Source organism: Oncorhynchus nerka, linkage group LG9b (assembly GCF_034236695.1).
Source record: "Oncorhynchus nerka isolate Pitt River linkage group LG9b, Oner_Uvic_2.0, whole genome shotgun sequence".
Classification (NCBI taxonomy): domain Eukaryota; kingdom Metazoa; phylum Chordata; class Actinopteri; order Salmoniformes; family Salmonidae; genus Oncorhynchus; species Oncorhynchus nerka.
In genome coordinates, this window is record NC_088424.1 from 40,455,079 (window position 1) to 40,462,277 (window position 7,199).

General features: G+C 45.5%; 1 long non-coding RNA gene across 1 annotated transcript; it reads left to right on the plus strand.

The window, feature by feature from the left end:
- Window positions 1–2,227: 2,227 nt before the first annotated feature.
- On the plus strand, window positions 2,228–4,610 carry LOC115123978 (uncharacterized). Its single transcript, XR_003862701.2, has 2 exons — window positions 2,228–2,961; window positions 3,958–4,610. It is a non-coding gene; the product is annotated as an uncharacterized LOC115123978 (long non-coding RNA).
- The last annotated feature ends 2,589 nt before the right edge of the window (window positions 4,611–7,199 follow it).

Below are 7,199 nucleotides of genomic sequence, written 5' to 3' on the forward strand. Positions count from 1 at the left end.
CATTCAAAAAAAAAAAAAAAAAAACATAACATCCACCTTGACCAATAAAACCCGACCCTTGACAATCTCTGTTGTAGATACCACAGTCACCCCTAAGCCTGAGGAAAACAAGATTGCCACCCCAGTACTGAAATTAGTACCATGACTGAGTACATGCTGCCCCTCCCACCACATACCCCAGTCAACCTCATTTTCCTCATCACTATGTGTCTCCTGTAGGAAAACTACATTAAGCCTTTTCTGTTTTATTACTTCTAATACCCAAACCCTCTTATTCCTGTCCCTTCCCCCATTAATATTGAGAGAACCGACCCTTAGTACCTCCATATAGAAAAGAGAAAAGAAAAGCAGAAGAAACCACAGAGAAACCAAGGAGAAAAAAGACCCCCTATGAAGCATGATCATCATCATTATTTGAATCTTCTCTTAACCTGACTACGTTTCCCACCACCTTTTGCTGCTGTGACAGCAGTAATACATTTCCTTAAGCGAAACCGCTTCTTCTCACTCAGCTTGTCTAACCCCACCGTCTTCTGTAACATCACAGCTGACCTCACAAACTTATCAACATCAAAATAATCTGACAATTTGACAGATTTCCTCAAAGTCTGATCCAGAAACCCATTTACCTCCTCTAGATCATAAACTGAATCCTCACCATCAGCTGTCATATCTAAAGAGATATCCATATCCTTCTCTTGATCCTCCTCAGCTGAGACCACAGACAACTGACTCCCCTCTACCACATCCCTTTCAACACTCCCCACTTGCACCTCATCACTCGTACCAAGCATCTCCTCCACTACCTGGGAGACTAGCCCCACCTGAACATCACTACTCATAATGGGCATCTCCTCCATTAACTGGGAGCCTAGCTCCACATGAACCCCAGGACTCGTAGTGGGAATCTCCTACACTACCTGGGAACCTAGCTCCACATGAAAACCCTCCTGTACCTTATTACTCATAATGGGCAACTCCTCCACTACCTGGGAGCCTAGCTCTACATGAACCCCAGCACTCGTAGTGGGCATCTCCTCCACTCCCTGGGAGCCTAACTCCACATGAACCCCCTCCTTTACCCCAGCACTCATACTGGCCACCTGCTCACCAGTCTGAGGAACTGGCTCTTCAGATACATCCTTACCTTCTACAACAATATTTTTCTGTAGCATAACATTACCTTCTAATACAATTTGCAACCCCGTGCCCTCAACAAGGAGAACTTGTTCCTCAGCAACAGGTGCTTGTGGCTGCTCTACCGCTGTCAGCTCATCTCTCCCTACATCAGCGGGCCCAGGCGTTACGATGACCACCTGCGCCCCTCCCTCTGCCTTCTCCCTTTTCGAGCAAGCATGTCGCTTATGACCAACATCCCCACACTCAAAACACCGTTGACTACCTGTACTAGCATGAGCCATATATAGTCTATTGTCATACTTGATTTTAAACGATAACTCTAAAGTCTGCTCCGGTGAGTCCAAAAACATAAACACCTGTCGCCGAAATGACATTACCTGTTTCAACGCCGGGTGTTTGCAACCCAACGGGACAACCTTAATTGAACTGGCGAACTTCCCAAAACGCAATAACTCACGCTCCAATAGCTCATTTGGAATAAACGGTGGTACATTTGAAATCGTTACCCTTGTTGACGGGGAAAAAAGCGGCGTAACTTGAATAAACATTCCTTTAGGAAGTACACCATGCTCAACCATACGATCAACCAGACACTCTTCTTTAAGAAATACCACCACAGCTTTATTCATCCGGGATGCATAAGCAATATTCTCATATCCTACCTTCTCTCCTACGGCGACCAGAAACTCCTCCACCGTGACAGCAGCTTCAGTAACACACCTAAAGCCATGCCGAAGTGACAGGGACGGCATCCCCATTCGGGCTGCCATCCCCGCCAAAATCAGGGTAATTTTGATACGAAAAACAAAATTCTTAATTCTACCACTAAAAAATAATAATAACGATAATCATGCACCAAAACAAAATGCCACCAATAGCAAACCGAAATAAAGTTGTGAATATCTAACTCTCCACAACACACGCACTCCTTCACTCAAACAATTCCCAGCATGCACCAATCACTCCCAGCATGCAGAGAGAGAGAGAGAGAGAGAGAGAGAGAGAGAGAGAGAGAGAGAGAGAGCGCGAGAGAGAGGAGAGAGAGATATAGAGAGAGAGAGAGAGGAGAGAGAGAGAGAGAGAGAGAGCGCGAGAGAGAGGAGAGGAGAGAGAGAGAGAGAGAGAGAGAGAGAGAGAGAGGACTGAGACCTGATCAAAACAAACCACAAGAGGAGGAGACTTATTGCCACCATATTATTGATGTTTTCACGTGCCAACTTTAAGTTAATCATTGCTATTCAGGTATTAGTTTCTTGGTGAACGTGTATATTGTTTATGACACTATTTTGAAGCAGTCAAGTTATTTCCTTATGGCAGTTGTTAGGACAGGCAGGGTATATAGAGAGGACTGAGACCTGAGCAAAATAAACCACAAGAAGAGAAACACAGTCAAGACAAACAACCAAGACAACAAGAATCCAGCATTATCATCAATTTTCTTCCAGTCTAAGAATGAAGACAGCGGCGCTTCTGCTAGCCTTAGTCTTCTGTCACCTGTCAGTGGCTCAGCTTCAGGACTCTGACGAGATCAGAGTGAATGACATCACTCAGCAGCTAGACTACCAGGGAAGAGAGAGCAGAGCCAAAGAGATTCCTGCAGAGGAACAGGCAGTCGAGGCAGAAGCCACGGTGGACAGCCAACAAACCTGCTAGTCCAGCATCTCTTGTGTGCTGAGAGAGATGCGAGCTGCAACGGCAGAGCAGAAAGCAGAGCAGAAAGCAGAGCAGAAAGCAGAGCATAAAGCAGAGCTGACAGCAGAGCTGACAGCAGTGGGAGCTAAACTGAGAGTCAGGTGGAGGAACTAATCAGAGACCTTCAAGGTAATAGATTGAGATCCACACAGATGATACGTATGACTGTTTGTTCAAACTCAGATGACTGTAAACTAGCAGCACATTTGCTGAGTATGATTGTAGTTTTTCTTATATAAATCGACGTAAGCTTTTCAACTAACATTAGATAATTCTGTAACAACTAACTAAGCGATGAGGAATTGATGTATAGATCCCACCAGAACATGGACTTTAACCCAGTGTTATCATGGATATATTATAGGTAGACAGGTGGCTTTTGCAGCTTCCATCAGCAATGTGGGCCACATTGGCCCCTTCAACACTGAAATCACTCTGATCTACAAGAATGTCTACACAAACATTGGAAGTGCTTACAACACATCAACAGATAGGCCTCTAACTCTCTAGACTCACTCTCACACGCTCTTCACTTAATCAGTAGTTCCTATTTTAATAAGAAGTCTTAATAGTTCATTATCATTCCTCACAGTAGAAGAAGACATTGTGTATCATTATGCACTCAACTGACTGAAGCAGTACAGACCAATGTGTTTTCAGTTACATGTATAAGATAGGTTGTTTGAATTGTCAGCAGCATACCAACCTGCATCCCACTGCTGGCTTCCCTCTGAAGCTGATCAGAGCTGGTCCTGGACCAGTAGGAGATGCTCTTTCCTCTGGTCCCCCCAAAAAGATACCAAGGCAGTGATTGGGGACATTGCCCTGTGTAGGGTGCCGTCTTTCGGATTAGACGTTAAACGGGTGTCCTGACTCTCTGTGGTCACTAAAGATCCCATGGTTCTTATCATAAGAGTTGGGGTGTTAACCCCAGTGTCCTGGTTAAATTCCCAATCTGACTCTCAAAGCATTACGGCCACCTAATCATCCCCAGCTTCCAATTGGCTCATTCATCCCCAGTATCTATACCCCAGGTTGTTGCTGTAAGTGAGAATGTGTTCTCAGTCAACTTACCTGGTAAAATAAGGGTTGAACCTTTTTTATTGACCTGTCCCCTTCCTATAGGAATCTTCACAGCACCGGTCAGGGGAGTCTACTACTTCAGCTTCTCAGGTCACAACACTTCTTCCAGACCCCTGGGGCTTCGACTGATGAACAACGGAGAACAGATGATTACTGTGTACAACCACGTCTCTGGAAACCGATATGAGACCGCAACCAATGGCATCTCGCTGCAGCTGAATGTAGGAGAGCATGTTTACATGCAACTTGGGGCCAATACATGGATCTTTGACAATAGCAATAACCACAGCACATTCATTGGTCATTTGCTCTTCCGTCTGTGAGGAGAAGGAAGCTCATTGGTTGATTTCCAGTCATGTAATTGTTCTCAGTAAAGTAGTTCTAAAACCAATGTTTAGGGCATATTGGTTAATCAATGCGGTGATCATATATGAACACTATTAAAGTTGTGAATATTTAGAGTGGTAATACAGGTGTACATATTAAGCTCATTCTTGTGTAATATATTTTATATGAAACTTGCTGATTTAATCCTTTTGTCTCTTAATAAAAACCTTAACTGTATATATTTATCCAGAGTGGTGCTGAAATTAGTCAGCTACACTTTTTATTACACAACGCTAACTGTAAAACACTTTGGGCTACAATGTGTTGTACGAGAAATGCTATGCAAATAAAGTGTATTATTATTATGATCACGTGTCAGTCATATTGCTTTCACATACCCCTGGTTTGTCATTCCACCTAGTAATCAATGTTATTCAGGTATTAGCTTCTTGAGCCACGTTTATACCTGGTACTAACATGCGTTCTTTGTCCTGATCTTCTCCACATTCTGATTTTGCCCACATTTTTAGACAGTTGTAGACAATTAAAAAGACTCTGATCTGGTTTTGATTAGATCTTATAAGTGTAAACGGACAAGATCGGGACAAGTTCAGGATGAAGGATGCATGTTAGCGGAAGGTATAAACGGGGCTTTGGTGAACGTGTATCTTGTTTATGACACACTTATAAAGAAGGCACTTGTCAAGGTTATTTCCTTATGACAGCTGATTGGACAAAACAAACCACACCCGAGATAAATAGAGACCAATGTACAAATAATACAGGTTATCTTATCAAGTCTGTCTCTTCAGAGGTTGATATCCGACACAGTAAACATGACTACAATAGGCTATACACAGGAGGCTGGAGGCACCTTAATTAGGGAGAACGGGTGTATGGTAATGACTGGAGCGGATTCTGTGGAATGGAATCAAACGCATGGTTTCCAGGTGTCTGATGCCATTCCATCTGCTCCGTTCCAGCAGCCTCCAAACGACCACCCCTCATCACTGTCAAACGCTCCCTAAAACACTTCTGTGAGCAGGCCTTTCTAATCGACCTGGCCCGGGTATCCTGGAAGGACATTGACCTCATCCCGTCAGTTGAGGATGCCTGGTCATTTTTTAAGAGTAACTTCCTCACCATTTTAGATAAGCATGCTCCGTTCAAAAAATGCAGAACTAAGAACAGATACAGCCCCTGGTTCACTCCAGACCTGACTGCCCTCGACCAGCACAAAACATCCTGTGGCGGAATGCAATAGCATCGAATAGTCCCCGTGATATGCAACTGTTCAGGGAAGTCAGGAACCAATACACGCAGTCAGTCAGGAAAGCTAAGGCCAGCTTCTTCAGGCAGAAGTTTGCATCCTGTAGCTCCAACTCCAAAAAGTTCTGGGACACTGTGAAGTTCATGGAGAACAAGAGCACCTCCTCCCAGCTGCCCACTGCACTGAGGCTAGGGAACACGGTCACCACCGATAAATCCATGATTATCGAAAACTTCAACAAGCATTTCTCAACGGCTGGCCATGCCTTCCGCCTGGCTACTCCTACCTCGGCCAACAGCTCCGCCCCCCCGCAGCTCCTCGCCCAAGCCTCTCCAGGTTCTCCTTCACCCAAATCCAGATAGCAGATGTTCTGAAAGAGCTGCAAAACCTGGACCCGTATAAATCAGCTGGGCTTGACAATCTGGACCCTCTATTTCTGAAACTATCCGCCGCCATTGTCGCAACCCCTATTACCAGCCTGTTCAACCTCTCTTTCATATCGTCTGAGATCCCCAAGGATTGGAAAGCTGCCGCAGTCATCCCCCTCTTCAAAGGGGGAGACACCCTAGACCCAAACTGCTACAGACCTATATCCATTCTGCCCTGCCTATCTAAGGTCTTCGAAAGCCAAGTCAACAAACAGGTCACTGACCATCTCGAATCCCACCGTACCTTCTCCGCTATGCAATCTGGTTTCCGAGCCGGTCACGGGTGCACCTCAGCCACACTCAAGGTACTAAACGATATCATAACCGCCATCGATAAAAGACAGTACTGTGCAGCCGTCTTCATCGACCTTGCCAAGGCTTTCGACTCTGTCAATCACCATATTCTTATCGGCAGACTCAGTAGCCTCGGTTTTTCGGATGACTGCCTTGCCTGGTTCACCAATTACTTTGCAGACAGAGTTCAGTGTGTCAAATCGGAGGGCATGCTGTCCGGCCCTCTGGCAGTCTCTATGGGGGTGCCACAGGGTTCAATTCTCGGGCCGACTCTTTTCTCTGTATATATCAATGATGTTGCTCTTGCTGCGGGCGATTCCCTGATCCACCTCTACGCAGACGACACCATTCTATATACTTTCGGCCCGTAATTGGACACTGTGCTATCTAACCTCCAAACGAGCTTCAATGCCATACAACACTCCTTCCGTGGCCTCCAACTGCTCTTAAACGCTAGTAAAACCAAATGCATGCTTTTCAACCGATCGCTGCCTGCACCCGCATGCCCGACTAGCATCACCACCCTGGATGGCTCCGACCTTGAATATGTGGACACCTATAAGTACCTAGGTGTCTGGCTAGACTGCAAACTCTCCTTCCATACTCATATCAAACATCTCCAATCGAAAATCAAATCAAGAGTCGGCTTTCTATTCCGCAACAAAGCCTCCTTCACTCACGCTGCCAAGCTTACCCTAGTAAAACTGACTATCCTACCGATCCTCGACTTCGGCGATGTCATCTACAAAATTGCTTCCAACACTCTACTCAGCAAACTGGATGCAGTTTATCACAGTGCCATCCGTTTTGTCACTAAAGCACCTTATACTACCCACCACTGCGACTTGTATGCTCTAGTCGGCTGGCCCTCGCTACATATTCGTCGCCAGACCCACTGGCTCCAGGTCATCTACAAGGCCATGCTAGGTAAAGCTCCGCCTTATCTCAGTTCACTGGTCACGATG